A 16,818-nucleotide genomic window follows, 5' to 3' on the forward strand; every position below is an offset into this window, starting at 1 on the left:
CAATTTATGTTTATGCACAACTGTGACAGGACCATTACTTCAAGTCTACAATAAAATTCCAAACAACATTAGGCCACACCAATTTAATCTTTTCATAGAAAAGGTCTACATATTAACACGAAGAATTATTCACCCTTCTTTTAACTACCAAACTTATGATCAAGTCCACCACACGTTTTAAGTATGTGGCCTTAATAATCTTTCTAAATGGTGGCTACTTTCACAACTGACCAGATAATAAATTGGCGTGACCTTATGTGTAATAAAATGAACCAGTGAAATCATTTAAAATAAATATACCAGGAAAACAAACACTACCAAAAATAAGAATTTCAATAATAAATAAGAATTCTATTAAGTTAATAAACTGTTTCTCGGCAACTTTCTAAAAATTTATTGTTTTTATCAAATTGAAGATTATTTTTCTTCTTGAGAAAATGCATTTTTGGTAGTGAAGGTCATCTAAAATGTGCAATTTAAAAGGAAAAAACAACCCAACAAGCTTCAACATGAACTACACTGGTCATGTTTACAGGAATAGCAATTCCTATAAACATAGAAACCAGCCTAGTTCATTTATCAATCAAAACTCTTTATTTCGACAAATACATTCAAAATCCTGAAAGTACAAACAAATTCTAGCTGCTTTACACTCAGTACCAAATTGCAACCTTTTCTTACATTTACCACATAAATTATAGGATTCAAAAAAGAGTTAAACTCACATTCCAACAAAATCGAAGGCTACATTTCTTGGCAGTTTTACTTAATATGTTTATGCGACGAGATTCAATACATCATTACGATGAATTTTGGACAACATAAATTACATTATCTATGCATAGTGAACACGCGTTCGAACCATTACAACTAAATTCCGACAAGTACAGTTCATTCAAGGCCGCATTTCTTTACACAGAGATTCATCATTATGGTGAAACACTACAATGCGAAGGCACGAGATAATTTTGTCACATTTTTATGAAGCCAGGAAAGTACTGAAAAGTTTCACATTAAGATCTATCTTCTTGAGGTCTTCACATGTATACTGCTACAGCAGTTGCCACGACGTCCGTATTACACCGTGCATTTCCTGAAACAAAAAACAAAACTGTTACAGATATAGTACTACGTATACATGGCCTTACACACAAACAGAACCACAAGTCATTATCGCGTGCGTAGAGTACAATACGTGAACTTAAATGTCCCAAGGTCCGTGTCAAATGCTACATTACATCAACTCTCGAGGCATTTATGGACAGACAGATACATACATGTAAGCAATGAAAATTACACAATGCTACAATCAATCAATGAAATCATTGCGGTTACGATTCAATTAACGCCATAGAGTCATTTCAACAAATACATGAGATAAAATAGATAATAAGTGCATGCAGGAGGTATACGCAGAGCTTAGTTTGCAACAAGGCCAATTTAGATCATTTCTAACAGTGGCTGTGGAAAAACAGTTTTATTGCCAACAAAGAAGCCTTAGAATTTCACAAATACCCCTATATATAAAGCAGGCTTGCAGTAATTTATGTCAACATTCTTAAAGTATCAAGCACTTTCCTCCCGCGAAAAATGGGTAAGAAACGTGACATATTTTACGAATAACATTTAAGTCTTGCTATTCGCGAAATTGAAGGTCTTTATGACGTTCTATCTAAAAGTAGGGATGCCTAAAACCTCATTATTTTCAGTACGGAACAAGACTTCAAAATGTTCTGTTTTTACTGACTTAGTCTGTGTATATTTGTCCTAGGACGTAGATACATAATTTTCTTCTCTTTGCCCATGCCTAGCCTAAAACCCTTATGTAATTTTTCACCAAATGCAGCTCAAGATTTCAAAATTTTATGGATTGTTGCACCTTTGTTGAATGACATTCAGATGACGGAAAAAAAACTCTACCTGGTACAACAGTTAACAGTCAAGCAAGATAAGAACTAGCCTACCGTACATGTACCCAATTCACATTTCTACACGTACAGATACATAACAAAAGTTTTTTGTGCTAAATTGTGCTAAATTGATTGTATACTACAAATGTAGCTTCTGTGTGAACATTCGGCCCATGCCTAGCTAAGCATTGAACGAGCATCAGATAGTGACGTTATGGAAGTCATCGTAACATAATTTCAACCTAGCAGCGTTTGCTAACTACTGAGGCACACGAATATGCCAGGAAAGGAAACTTGCTGGATAACCAGTTTGCTGTAAATCATCATAATACAGAGGTTGGGGGAAAACGGAGTAGGTCACGATATGAGAGATCTGGCTCCACAAGTTGAAATCGTCCTTTCCATCAAAAGATGGGGGCTGTTTGAGCCGTAGGTCAGCCATAATTTCGATAATGATAACGTGAACCCGTAGGCAAAAGGACCACCGCTGCCACCAATATGAGAGGTCGAGAAACACAGGCACGACTGCATGTGTTGAAACTTCTCAAACAACTGGTTTTATTCAAATGGTCGAACGGCCGGTCCCGTTCGGTATAACGACTTTACTCGCTACATAGAACAAGGCACGGCACACAACGTTACATTGGCACTTAATTCTAACGGTGGGAACCAACATAACTGTCTCAAATATTTGCAATGATAAATCAGCTAAGTTACAGTTAACAAATCAAGAATAACAGTAGATCAATTGAGCACATCGCCAAAAGCTACCTAAAATACGTTTTGGTGAGGAAACTCTTTCCTCTAACCTACATACTGATCCGTCCACAAACTAGAAACAGAAACATAACATTCTTTATGAAGGTAGGGCTTGAAATTCATTTTTGTAAATATATGTAGGTGCAGACAAAAATTTGGGTCAATGTCAGAATGTTACTTTGACGGGACTGTCTCTCTTAAGAACTTCAAATTGAAATTCTACCCAGATTTCAAATTTCAACCAAGCGATTTATCTGGTACAGGTTCTACCTTCTTTGGCTGGGGGGCTGTATTTCCTTGGGATTGTGTGGAAGGACTGCGTTTTATCACCACTTGGCATTACTTCCCATAATAAACAACGATAAGCGCAGGGAAATCTTCACACCCATTTGAGCAGAGACTCGTAACGTTCTATATAAACAGTTGATGGGATGTCTTTTCAAAACACAACGGACTTGCGGACACCTAAATAACACACCTTTCGCAAGTTTTTTTCCTCCTTTGCACATCCATAGAAGTTACTATAATGATCCTGTGCAAGGAAACGTGTCTCACAAAAGCATAACAAAGCTGTAATACTTTCTCCATGCACGCCGCGGTAAACCCCCGACCCTTTGTTGTCCCCTTTTCGTAAAAAAAAAGAAGCTCTAAGATCTCTAAGGGGCTACAACGGCTGAATCCACAGAAGATATCAGCAATAGAAAGAAACATCAGGCCAAATTTGAGACAATTTGTAACTCGACTTTGAAGACGACATGATAATCCTTTGCAAGGAAGCATGCGTCACTTCACGTGGGCTTTGTGCAACGTAACATTTGAAATACTTCTCGCGGCTACATTAATTGGCCCTTTGAAACACTTTCTTAATCACCTTTGCTGAAAGTGACAAAACACAGTGCGGTCACAGGATCTCAAGCAGATACGGCACCCCAGCCGAAGAACCTGGACCCGATAAGTTCAAAAATCGCTGCTACGAAAGCAAATATAGAGTACAAAAATATCTAGGTGCACATGCACCCAGTATTTCAAGCCCTGAAACTCCAAAGGGAATTCTATTGCACAGACAGTGAGTGTACAGTCAACATAAATGATGAACAACTTAACTGTCAAACACAGGTCTTCTCCAGAAGAAACTCTTCTCTGCATCCCATTGGCTGGAGTCTGTTGCTGTCAGTTGTCGCCAGTCTGGATACATTTGACTAAATGAAAAGCAGAGAAAAGTGTCATACCTCAACATATTGATGAATTTAAAAACGGTTACAATTACTGTAAATGCAGAAATATTTGCAGTAAACTTAAAACCATCGTAAAACTTTCTCCATCTACGACTATAGCGCTTCTATTGTAACTTAAAACTACCGCAAATACTCCACTTTCTGCTTACAGCGAAATAAAAACCAAGCGAACTTAAATGCATTTACAGCAAAACTAGAAGCAGTCCTAATTTACAAATCCATATATATACAATGAAATCTAAGATAACAAGCAGTAGTGAGTAAAGCTAATTCCAGGCCTCTTACTCCTGAAACAACAACACTGGTCATTTATCATTTTACGTACTGAATACTTAGTCGGCTTCAGTGTTTAGGCGTAACACATCAGGGAATGCTTAACATTTCATTGAAAGATGATACAGTGGCCACAGTTACCGTAAACATTACTGCATTATTGTGTAGTATTACAATTCAGGGTTTTTGCCTCTCACCCAATCAACTTAGAAAAGCAAGGCCAAAATCACAAGAAGATATAGTTAGAACAATGAACAACTTAACTTCCAGGAAGAGACTCTTCCTTGCGCTGGAGTCAGCAGCAATGCTGTGTTGGACGACCATCTGCAACAAGACCAGAGAAAGTTTGAAGAAAAAGGAACACAGAGACATGATGGGCACAGGTACACCTTGACAACTTTACCTTAAAGGCAACCAAAGCAATATAGGGCCAAAAGATAGAAATCCAAAAAATGCTGAATTTAGGTTTGCTACTGACATTTACTAATACTGTTTAGCATATTTCCGTAATAACTTTGAGCATTTTAAACCAAACAGAAACATGCCGCTTGATGATCCCCTTAGTTTTGCAAGCCTACAAAAACCCTGTCAACGATCTTTAGTTCTCACATCACAACGATGTAGTATTTTTGGACAATGGACGTTGCTATACATTGTGATAATGTAGTTTTAACTTATCATGTATAGAAATAAATAGACTTTCACAATCCGATTTTCGGCCCTAATATTGCTTGGGTTGCCTTTAATGCTTGCATACGTCATCTTAAGTATATCACCATCCCCAAATATCAAGACAACAGGCAAGCTGCCATGGAAACACAAAGCTGGGAATAAAGAAAACCTGCAGACATAGAAAATTTATCAATCTTGATATCAGGTTTATCTTGCCACTGGTCTATTATAAAATGTTGCTTCAGTGTAATATAAGATAAATCAGTCATAATGGACTACAAATGTACATTTTTTTGCGTATGAATGTCACAATGACAGGGCCATTACTTCAAGTGTACAATTAAGTTTCAAACGACATTAGGCCACAGCAATTTAGCTAGAAAAAAAGGGTCTAGCAGTAGACATCAACATGCAAAATTATTCAGCCTTTTCTTTAAAGTATAATTTCAGTAACAAACTTATCATCAATGTCACTTAGTAATCTTTCAAATTGGTGGCTATAGTTTTAAGTCTGACAAGATAATAAATAGTGGCCAAAATAAGTAATAAAATGAACCAGTGAAATCATCTAAAATAAATCTAGCAGGAAAACAATGCAAAGGTTATCTGAAATGTGCAATTTAACAGGAAAAACAACACAACAAGCTTTAACATGAACTACACCCCCGTCCCCCTCTTAGTGAATTTGAGGGGGTGACATATTTGCGTCGGTCCCAGGTAGGGCCTTTGTGCTGCCGGGCGGTGCCCGCGGCTTTGCCGGTTGCCTAAAGGCGGCTTACGCCGGTAGCCTGGCGGCGGCATTAGAAGTTTTCTATTTTATATCGGTAAATATTTACTAAGTATTTTAAGTGTATATAATACTATATTTCTTCTGTAATAAAATTTATAAGTATTTGACAAAAAAAACTGGTCAACACGAGTAATCTCCTGTAGCATTTCTTTTATTGAAATGAAGTTTGTTAGTGAGGGAGGTTTGGTTAACAATGGAGTCCACGTGGCGCACGTGGCGCGAATTTCAGGCCGGAAAAAAACTAGACAACTGAATGAGAAAAATGGCAAAAACACAAAATTATCGGCCTGAAAATGTTTTATCTTCATGTCACTGAAAAGGTCATTGTTTTAACAACTACTCTGTAAAATATTAAAGAATAGAACGAGGCCGACGGTACATAAAAATGTGCACGTGTTCGAGTTTTTCGAGGAAGACAAGACTGCCTGAAGGATAAATTTCCACACGAGGCCGGATGAATATTTCTCTCACTGTTCCCCGAAATAACGTCCAATTTTCACTAAATCTCCACAAAAAATGACTACAGATATACAAACAACAGGGAGAAATAGGTCTCACCCTAAAAAATGGACGGTGCGCGGCTTCAAGCACGGATTTCCGACGAGATACTAGTATTCTCTCCTCGCCCCCGCCGCCATGCCGTCTTCCTCTGATCCTGCAGTCCGGGCGCAATGGACTATGGGTAATATGACGTCATCACTCAGCTTTTCGCGCCAAAACTGGACAATGTTCCTCTGACAAGGTGGATGACGTATTTCAACTTAAAGCGTGAAGAAACGACCTAAATTTTGACTTTTGGATCGTTTTGATCCGACTAAAGGCTGTTTCGGGTTACTTTTAAAGTGATAATATTTCTAAAAGCACTTTTTATACCAAGGAAGTCAAATAGAACTTCCGAATCTGTGCTTTTACAAAGATTGAATTTCATAGACAGCTGGAAGGCCGTTTCCAGCTGCCTGACAAGGGCTCCCCATAGCGGAATAAAAGATCACTGCAGCACCTGGAACGTGATAATTTAATTACTTAAATTCGTCAAGTTGTCAGCTAAGACATAAAAGCATGTCGTAGCTACTGAATGATTGGTTGCATAACATGAAACATTTATTGACAATACAATTGACATTTTATTGCATATTCATTATGAAGTTATAAGGGTTCAGGAAGCTCAAACAAATGACTAAACACAGATCATGGTATACAAAACAATAGATTCTTTATTTTCTTTCTTTCACATCTCCTTGTTTAAGTTTGGAAACTGAGTTTATCATTTTACGATATTAGTAGCAATTTTTCAATATTTCACAGCATACATTTGGTTGCAAATTCTTTTAGGTGAACTCTCGAATTACACAGTGCACCACACATTCATGGAGTCCTTTACGAAGATGCTGTAACGTTATACGTTTCCAACACTTCAATATAAACAGAAACGAAATATCAATAATAATCATTTTGCAATATGCTGTCTGTGTAAACAATTTTCAAAAGTTCATGGAAGTGATCAAAGTATCTTCTGACGGGTTTCAACACTGCTCCTTATTGGTAGCTACGTCCTGCTGCCACAGCAAATGGACCAATGAATGTGTTTGTTACATAGTTACATGGAGTAATGATGTAAAAAAATGAATACAGACATAATGTCATATGTTTATTGCTTCGCCAGGCCATGGGCAGCTCTTGATATACTTATTAGTCTGCCAGTGTTGGAGTGTCACACCTCAGCTAGAGTTGACTGGAGAAAACTTGTTTTTCCGTACCAGAAATTTTGCCAGGAACAGTCTCCAATACTGCTGGATCCAGTTCTGTTATATTAGCAGTTTTCAAGGCTTCACTTAAACAGTAAGTTTGTTCGTTCAGATCCTTGTACTTGTAGACTGCCTAGTGACAAATAGGGAAGCAACTTTTCTTGCTGTTTCAGCAGCAGGGTATATTTTTACAGTGAGGGGTTGATAGCCCTTCCCTTTCAACATGCTCAAGGCGCATCCTTAACAACCCTTAAGCTGCCAGTCACGGTTTAAACAGGGATACAGAAACATGCCTTATGGTTATGTGCTGCACCCGGTTATAACCGGGATAGGGTATTCCCCAGAAGAAATCAGTGTGCGTGTATAGCTTGAAGCCCGGAAGTTAGGGGAGTTAGGTCCGCCGGCTGTTTCGCAGGTTTCGTGAGGGAGGTCAGGGGTCAAACATTTTTGATTTTTACTTGCCTAAAAAACCTGGCAGCTTAAGTATATCATATACAGGTTTTCCTTCCAGTCCTCTGGCTCTCTTGCAGAGAAGCAAAGGACGTAAGTTGGTGTGTCCTACTCAAATGATGTGCATTATGTGTTAGCGTGCGTAGTCCAGTGGTTAGCGATCTTGCCTCTGGAACTAGAAGCCCAGGGTTCGATTCCGGCTGTGTCGCTCACCCGACATGCACGCTACCGGAAAGGGTCGCAGTCCTTAGGACGGGACGTTAAGTCGTGGTCCACTGTTCATCATGCTTGTCGAAAAGAGCTAGGGGAATTTCCCCGGTACAATGAACCTGTAAATATTGTATATACCGTCTGTCTTCTCTGTCACAAACAGAGGAAGATTAGCTCAACTGTTCATTGAGTTCATTTGAGCTAAACTGGTCCGAGATCACTTTTTCACAATAATATTTCAAACACCTCCATATGTCCCCCTCTGCTGCTAAAATGTCTGAAGCAGGTTTACAGTGGGAAGACTACGAAGACAAATCCTGGTTTTCTTTATAATTAGCTTTACGAGTTATCTACATTTGTTTTGGGGTCCTAGCTTCCAGTTCTGGCCAGTAAAATTGAAGCAGTGTCCTTGGTGTCTGGGTAAGAGATTTTTTCAGAAAAGATATGGAGCAACAGCGAAAAAAAAGAAATAGATATTCAAGTTTCAGAAAAAAAGCAAAACACTCTAAGGTAGACATCCAACTCATCCCCGTGTACAGTAGATGCACTCAGCAGTCATCCTCAATTGAGGCGAGGCTTGATCATGATCATGCTTTTCCTAGTGCAAACCGGTTTCTCTACGGCTCATATTTTCACCCAATCACACCGGGTCACTCCTTCTCTTCTCTTACCTGTAGAGTTTTGATGCCATAAGCTCCGTCATTCACAGAACTGCCGGCTTTACTCAAAAAGGATGATGCTACTCTTTTTGTGTCCTGGCCCAGGCATGAATGCTGGCTCCACGGAATTTGAACCAGATGTGGCAAGAAGCAGAGTGCACAAACCACAGTGACTGCACTTTATAGTTGCTCAAAAACTATTTCTATTTGTGGTCTACATTGCCTGACTCTTGTATAAAACAAATAGACTTCAATCTAAAACAGCCTATTGACAATTTCAGCACTTATAGGGTAAAAGCTCAGAAATATCTAATAACAACCCTGTTGCAGGCAATTTTACAGACTGAAATAATGGTCATGATTTTTGGGTGGTAGATAGCTCTTGTGGTCGTGAAATAGGAACACACTTGGACCCTGTTCATATTAAGCCTATCATAGCCGGTTGAATTACACTGAAGAGTTAACCGGCTACATGAGGGTCTGCATGCCCTTTTCCGTTAAGCGTTATGCGCTATCTTAATTAACCGTTAATCGTAGCCGGCCTGCTCTAATTCAATGTTAAGCTTTATCGATATATTAATCTTGAAGCGTTACTGGTCGTTTCAATTCTACGTAGTGCGTTGTTTGTCATCCTGAATTCAACGTAAAGCGTTATTGAGTAATTCCTGGTAACGCAGGAAATAGAGTCATGATTTCAAAATTTTCTTCGGGGAGCAAATAACCGTCCTAGGATCATCGCGCCTCCGGCGAAAAATATGTTGGGAGGGCGCCGTCCCTAAAAAAATACAAGCTGAAACACTTCTGTATTTTTTACTCTACCAGCAAAGTATGCCCCTCAAAATTCAGAGAATTAAGCGTTTCAGGGAATCAAGATTTCAAAATTTTCTCTGGGAGCATGTCGCGCCTCCGTCGAAAAATATTGTCGGGAGGGCGTCGCCTCCCAAAACTCAAACTGAAACTCTTAATTCTGGTTTTTTTTCACAGAGATGTCATTAAACTTAACTTACGTCACCAGCAATATTTGCCCGTAAAAATGCAATAAATAGCGTTTCAGGGTGTCAATATTCAAAAATTTTTCCCGGGAGCATGTCGAAGCTCCAGCGAGAAATATGTCTGAAGAAAATCATGCTGAAATCCTTCATTGTTTTTTTACAAATAGAGATGTCATAAAACTTAGCTTACTCTTCCAGCAAAATTTCCCACTCAGAATGCAGAAAATAGCGTTTCTGAAGGTCAAGATTTCAAAATTTTCCCCGAACCCCCCTAGTATTGTCCCGCCTTTGGCACTCATCGTGCTCATGAACATTTCCCCCCACCATTACGAAATTTCATGCGCCCGCCTCTGAATTTAGTTTGGAGCAGGCGTGCGAGAATGCGTACCAAGTCTCTTGCCACAAGATCAGGGCGACCTTCGTCTTCAGGGGAATCTCTTGTTTTAAATACGTAACAGCCCGTTTTCAACGTTGTCCACAAACCTTTGAAGGTCAACATCGCCTGAATAGCATAGCGAAGGTCTTGAATTTACCGTTAAGCATTGCTGACCGTCCTGAATTCACCGTTAAGCGTTGTCGGCCGGCCTGAATTTACCGTTAAGCGTTGCCAGGACCCCCCATGCAGACCCTCCTACATAAGATTGGATTTGATTTAACCATACTCTCCAAGCAGAGCTAGGGTTTCGGCTGGTTTTTAACGTGTTTTTAGGCGTTTTTGTCATGCCTTCTACTTTGTCATCGTTTTTTTTGTGTCGCAAACCCAAGCTCTGCAGGCACTGACCTCGGGGCGGGGCAAACCTATTTACTTCCATTGAAAAAAAGGTGACAGTACTCCTCCCCGAGAACCATTAGATAATCATTAGTGGTAACAATTTTACTGCCCCGGATTATCACACATCCGGCAAATGTAGAGCGGCATTCATCAGGCCGCGCCGGTCCCCCGCTGACTGCCCTATTCATGCGACAGGCTGGTGTACACGATCTGAAAACATGGCCACGACCGATAGACCGAGGATTATGTCCATGGTGAGACTGGGCCGGAAATTCTGTGGCGCGTGGGGAGGGAATCCCGTGCCTGGCCGGGCACGCTTCGCACTAACTTGTGAAACGCTTGTTATGTGTTGGAGTGATTAGGTTTATTAGGCATTGAAGCTTCCGTCTGCCTGCAGAGCTTGGGTTTGCGACACAACAAAAACGATGACAAAGTAGAAGGCATGACAAAAACGCCTAAAAACACGTTTAAAACCAGCCGAAACCCTAGCTCTGCTTGGAGAGTAATTTAACCAGTGCTAAAACCCTTTATCTAGCTGGTTACTTTGCGTTCATATCAGGCTAAGATATAGCCAGCTAAATTAGCCGGGTAACTCTTTAATTTAATTCAACCGGCTATCATAGGCTTGATATCACTTCTGTACATATTTAATGAGCAAAGACTGCACTAAGTCATTGGTAAATGATGGCAGCTTCATATTTTGTGAAAAATATAACTTAATAACTTATATTTGCATGTATAGCTCAGCAGTACATGTCATATTTTATGCACATTCTGTGATTTGAATATTAGTTACTAGTTTGCTTGGTAAAGGTATGGGGTTGTCGAACTGTACGTTGTATTTCTACCTACAAGCTTAAACTGCATGTGGATATTTGAGCAGTTATTTGCACCAGGTAACACTTACTTAATAGGTCTTTCAAAAAACAGTTACTCAAGCAACTGGATAAAATGAGAAACAGACTAAAACTGTGTTTTTTTTGGTATCTGGATGTCTATTAAACCTTCATCAACACTTAGATCTCATTTTCATTGGGCTTTTTCAACAGGCACAATGAGCCAGCCAATCAAAGAAGAAAACAACCCAGTATACCTTACAAATCATGAAGAGCTGAAAAGCCCATCGCAAAATGAAAACAACCGAGAATCTGATGTCCTGTACCCAGAAAACAATGCAGTTCCAACAAGAATGTCAGCCTGTGGCAAAGGCTCCCCCAGTATTCAAGGACATGTGGTGTTGGAGGAAGAGGCCACGTATGTAGCTGGCAATGAACCTGAACGTACGAACAGTTGTTCAAATCAGCCTGACATCACAAATAAACATCATCAGAATGCAGAAACCGACGACAACCCCACCCCCGCCCCTGATCTACATGTATATGTGGTATCTGATAAGATCAATGCAGAAGACTCCGCCATGTACACTGCCTCTGGGGAGATTGAAGAATCGGATCCTTAAAGCTGGAAACATTGATGAAAAATTGGAAACCAAAGTCAAGCAAGCAGACAGTACAGTTACTATGAATTTGATAACCAACAGAAATGCTGATAGATCTCGGCCTGACGCCACAGAAAACGATGCTAAAAATCAGACCCGGTATGATGAACTGTCTGAAGACATTGACATAGAACCGTACGCTGTTGCAAACATGTGTGATCACGAAACATATCTCTGCAGAGCAGCTTCAAACGCATCACACACAGAACTAGAGGGGTCTCAGACAAAAACAGAAACTGCCACTAACCTTAGTGACATTGACATTGAGCCATACGCTGTTACAGACATGTGTGAAAATATAACATATCAAGCTGGCAGCGACCTTCATGCCCAGAAGCCTCTGGATCCCTGCAACCAACAATTCCCAAATCCAATGTATGGAGCAAATGTTTGCCAACAGGCGTCAGATGTCCCCAGGAAAGACACAGGAGTACACAAGCTTCAGAGTCCTCCAAATGTAAATGAACTTCGACCAAACCCGATGTACGCAGCAAAACAAAAACAGGCCTCAGAATACCCCAGGAAAGACACAGGAGTACACAAGCTTCAGAATCCTCCAAATGCAAATGAACTTCGACCAAACCCGATGTACGCAGCAAACCAAAAACAGGCCTCAGAAGACCCCAGGAAAGACACAGGAGTACACAAGCTTCAGAATCCTCCAAACCCTGATGAACTTCAACCAAATCCGATGTACGGTCGAGCAAGCTGTTACCAACCGGCTCCAGAAGGTAAGACAACTCTAACTCTTATGCCAAAAGACAGTTACTCATTGACAAGTAATTGGATAAAATTCTGAAACAGTCAGACGTTTCAGACCGCATCCACTGTCTTTCATCAGTGACTATAAAGAAAGGAACAGGAGAACCAGGTTTTATACCAAAATTCGGAATTGAAATCAATATGAATCTGAAATTTCAATTCAGAATATTGGTATAAACCTAGCCTGGTTCTGTTGTTCCTTCCTTTAGTTACTGACAAAAGATAGCGAATGCTGTCTGAAACGTCTGACTGTTTCTACAAATTTTATCCAGTTGCTTGAGCAACTGTTTCTTGGCGTATCTTATAATTAGTTTGTCTGAAACCTTCATCAACTTAGCCTACACATTCGTTTTGAAAGTTGCAGCATTTTTTGTGTGGTTTAAGTGGACATTCACCAGCAGAAATTATGCATTTTGTTAATGGAGGAAAACTTTATGATTCTACCGCTATCACTCCCTGAAACTGTGTGCACCAAGTTGCAGAACTAAATGGCTTCAGGACTCTTAAGACTTATCAGCTCTTTTGTTAATTAGGTAGCTGCAACACAGTAAATTTCCTTTCCTTATTAAAGCTTGCAGGTACATGTATGTATTGAAACAAAAAGTGTAGATTTTGCATGATTCTTATGGTTGTTTCCACTTTTCAAACAGGCTGTTTTGCAGCCTATCGATGTTACTGGCTTGTTGCTTCGGTGGTTTTTGTATTCCTGGTGGGAGGAATCACAACAGGAGTCCTCACAACAATCTATCACAACAACCAAGGCATTCAAACTGATGGTACTGACCCACCCAACCTTGGAACCGATGGCACTAACCCACCCAACCTTGGAACCGATGGCACTAACCCACCCAACCTTGCAGTTGGAAGCATCAATGGTACTGACCCACCCACCCACGGTCACCCACCCAAACTTGGAACCACCCATCATGGTACTAACCCACCCAACCTTGCAATTGGAAGCATCAATGGTACTGACCCACCCATCCTAGGGAGCACCCATGGTCACCCACCCAACCTTGAAACCGATGGCACTAACCCACCCATCCTAGGGAGCACCCATGGTAATAACAAACCAATCCTTTGCAGCACTGTTGAAAGTAAGTATGAAAGTAACATCTGCCTATAAGTAGAAAGTTATTAGGATGAAATTATTTTTACATTACAGTTTCTACATCCTGTAGTATCATGTGCATTGAATACATTTTGCCCACTGTCTGCCCATAGTCTGGACTTTTGGTTGGGATTTAAGCCCCGGTCACACATAGCTGACCATGTATGGCTTTCTGGCCTTCTCCAGACTTAAGCTGCAGGTCTGGGACCTAAACGATTTGGCAACAAGTTACACATCATTATACAATGAAGCCATGTATCTTTTTTTAGTGTATCAAAATGGTCATCGTTGCACGACAATTTACATAGCTTAATCTCAAAACAAAACTATCTGCAAGTATTCCTCATTTCCAAGTTCTAAACAGTCAAAATGGTCATCTTTGAAATGGGATTTACCTGTAGTCTAAAAGGGTTGCTCACTTCACTAAGTGTTTGACTTTGATTTGTTTTACCAGCACAAAACAAAGATAAAGCACCGATCATGTTCGGTGGGGCTGGACAAGGACCTTGCCATTTCAGGATTGTGGGAGGACTTGCTGTGTCCTCGACTAATGAGATTTTTGTGACTGACAAGCTTGAAAAAAGGATCCGAGTATTCAGCATGAATGGTGCGTTCCTCCGCAGTTTCCCCACTGAAAACATGGACCCGTGGGACATAGCCACAGGCCGCAACGATTCCCTGTGGGTCGTTTTGCAGAAACCTTTAGAAAAAATCCTCTACCAGATGAGCCAGGAGGGCCAGGTCCTTGCCAAGTGTAAGTTCGAAGACAGACCCACTATCCATGGGCTTGCCGTGGACAAGCTTTCTGACAAGATCATACTGACAATAGATCAAACTTATGGATCACGCACAGCCACAGAGATTGTGTGGTTTACTCCCACTCATGACCACAATCCAAACAAGATGATACCAACATGTAAATTTACTTACTTTCCATTGACTACACAACAGTCTAGAAAGGTTAACTCTGTCGCAGTGGACAAGAAAGGGAACATTTTCATTGTAGGTGATGGTATTTTCAGGTTAGACAAGGATGGAGGTGACCTTTCCTGTTTGAGTGGATGTCGCCCGGGAGCGGGGAATCTTTTTGGTCCTTCGGGAATCTGTGTGGACAGTTTGGGTCGCATCATTGTGGCGAATACTTTCAAAAATCAGGTAGAGATGTTCACAGCTGATGGACGTCACGTCTCCACCGTGGCCAAAGTTGACCGACCCAAGCATGTTGCTGCAGGTGGGGAGGGGCAGCTTGTTGTGTCCGATCAGAAACAATTTGTAACCATCTTTCCCAAATATTAAGGCCAATTCATCACCTGGACTATGTGGACAGGTGGTCACTATAGACAGGATTTTCAGTGTTTGTGTCAATGGGAAGAATTATCTAACTAAAGGGACCACAAAAAAGTGATCACATTGGCCATGGCCGGGCCTTATGTAGAGGTGGTCACTTGTACAGGTTTGACTGTATATCAATGGCCAGGTGGTTCTTATGTAGAGGTCACAGGCCACTTGTACAGGTGTGACTGTATATCAATGGCCAGGTGGTCCTTATGTAGAGGTGGTCACTAGTACAGGTTTGACTGTATATCAATGGCCAGGTGGTTCTTATGTAGAGGTCACAGGCCACTTGTACAGGTTTGACTGTAATCAATGGCCAGGTGGTCCTTATGTAGAGGTGGTCACTAGTACAGGTTTGACTGTATATCAATGGCCAGGTGGTTCTTATGTAGAGGTCACAGGCCACTTGTACAGGTTTGACTGTAATCAATGGCCAGGTGGTCCTTATGTAGAGGTGGTCACTAGTACAGGTTTGACAATATATCAATGGCCAGGTGGTCCTTATGTAGAGGTGGTCAGTAGAACAGGTTTGACTATAGCAATGGCCAGGTGGTCCTTATGTAGAGGTGGTCAGTAGAGCAGGTTTGACTGTATATCAATTGCCAGGTGGTCCTTATGTAGAGGTGGTCAGTAGAACAGGTTTGACTATAGCAATGGCCAGGTGGTCCTTATGTAGAGGTTGTCAGTAGAACAGTTTATGATGCTATGATGACGTCATCATAGGGCGGAATTAAACCATGCGAGGCAAGGAGAACTGGTGTGATGAAGTCACGCAGCCGCAGAGTCAAATCCTGAGCTGATCAATGGCCAGGTGGTCCTTATTTAGAGGTGGTCAGTAGAGCAGGTTTGACTGTATATCAGTGGCCAGGTGGTCCTTATGTAGAGGTGGTCAGTAGAACAGATTTCAACTGGATATCAATGGCCAGGTGATCCTTATTTAGAGGTGGTCACTAGTACAAGTTTTACTGTACCAGGATACAGACTTTCTCCTTGTTCTACCACTAGCTGGTTGAATGATTTATGTTGTCTTGTCTTTCCTGCCATAAGCAGTGGAATAGAAGCACTTCAGCGAGCTGAACTATTTTCTAGCTGAACTTCTACCAGGTTACATAGTTACTTAAAATGAAACTGTATATACTGTACATAGTGCCTGCCTTCTCTGTCATGACCAGTGGAAGATACATTGTAAGCTCTTCAGTCAGCAGCACTGTTTTTAGACCACTTCTCCTTTAAAACCATGTGGTGTAGGCAATGCCCTTGGTGCTGAAAGCCAGGTTACAATGAACCTGTAATTATGAACATATCGCCTGTCTGTGCTGTCCCGATTAGTGGAAGATTAGCTCTTCAGCGACATTAACTGGATAGAGATCACTTTTTGCTTTTTAGTACCCGATCAGATCATAAACAAGCAAATACAAACTTAATTTCCATTGCTAATGTGACTTTTTAGATTGACCATCTGTTCCTGCCTAGTTGGCTAGCATTACTAAGTGCATGTGAGAAGTGAGTAGGACAGAATATCAAAATGTGACCAAATAGTCTGTAAAAAAATTGAATGTCTCTTCTTTGTGCTGCATCAAAAGTTTTAAAAAACTGCACTCTAAGAATCTGTGTAAAACTGCAAAGTTTGCAACAAGCTTCTTTA

General features: G+C 40.7%; 2 long non-coding RNA genes across 2 annotated transcripts in view; both read right to left on the reverse strand.

Moving 5' to 3' along the window:
* The window catches only part of LOC136420952 (uncharacterized), a 70,819-nt gene that overhangs the window by 38,056 nt on the left and 15,945 nt on the right, over positions 1–16,818 (reverse strand). The gene's annotated exons all lie outside the window — the stretch shown is intronic.
* On the reverse strand, positions 499–4,437 carry LOC136420948 (uncharacterized). Its single transcript, XR_010753361.1, has 2 exons — positions 3,774–4,437; positions 499–1,093 (listed from the first exon to the last, which is right to left on the reverse strand). It is a non-coding gene; the product is annotated as an uncharacterized lncRNA (long non-coding RNA).

Source organism: Branchiostoma lanceolatum, chromosome 15 (genome assembly GCF_035083965.1).
Source record: "Branchiostoma lanceolatum isolate klBraLanc5 chromosome 15, klBraLanc5.hap2, whole genome shotgun sequence".
In the NCBI taxonomy this organism is placed as follows: Eukaryota; Metazoa; Chordata; class Leptocardii; order Amphioxiformes; family Branchiostomatidae; genus Branchiostoma; species Branchiostoma lanceolatum.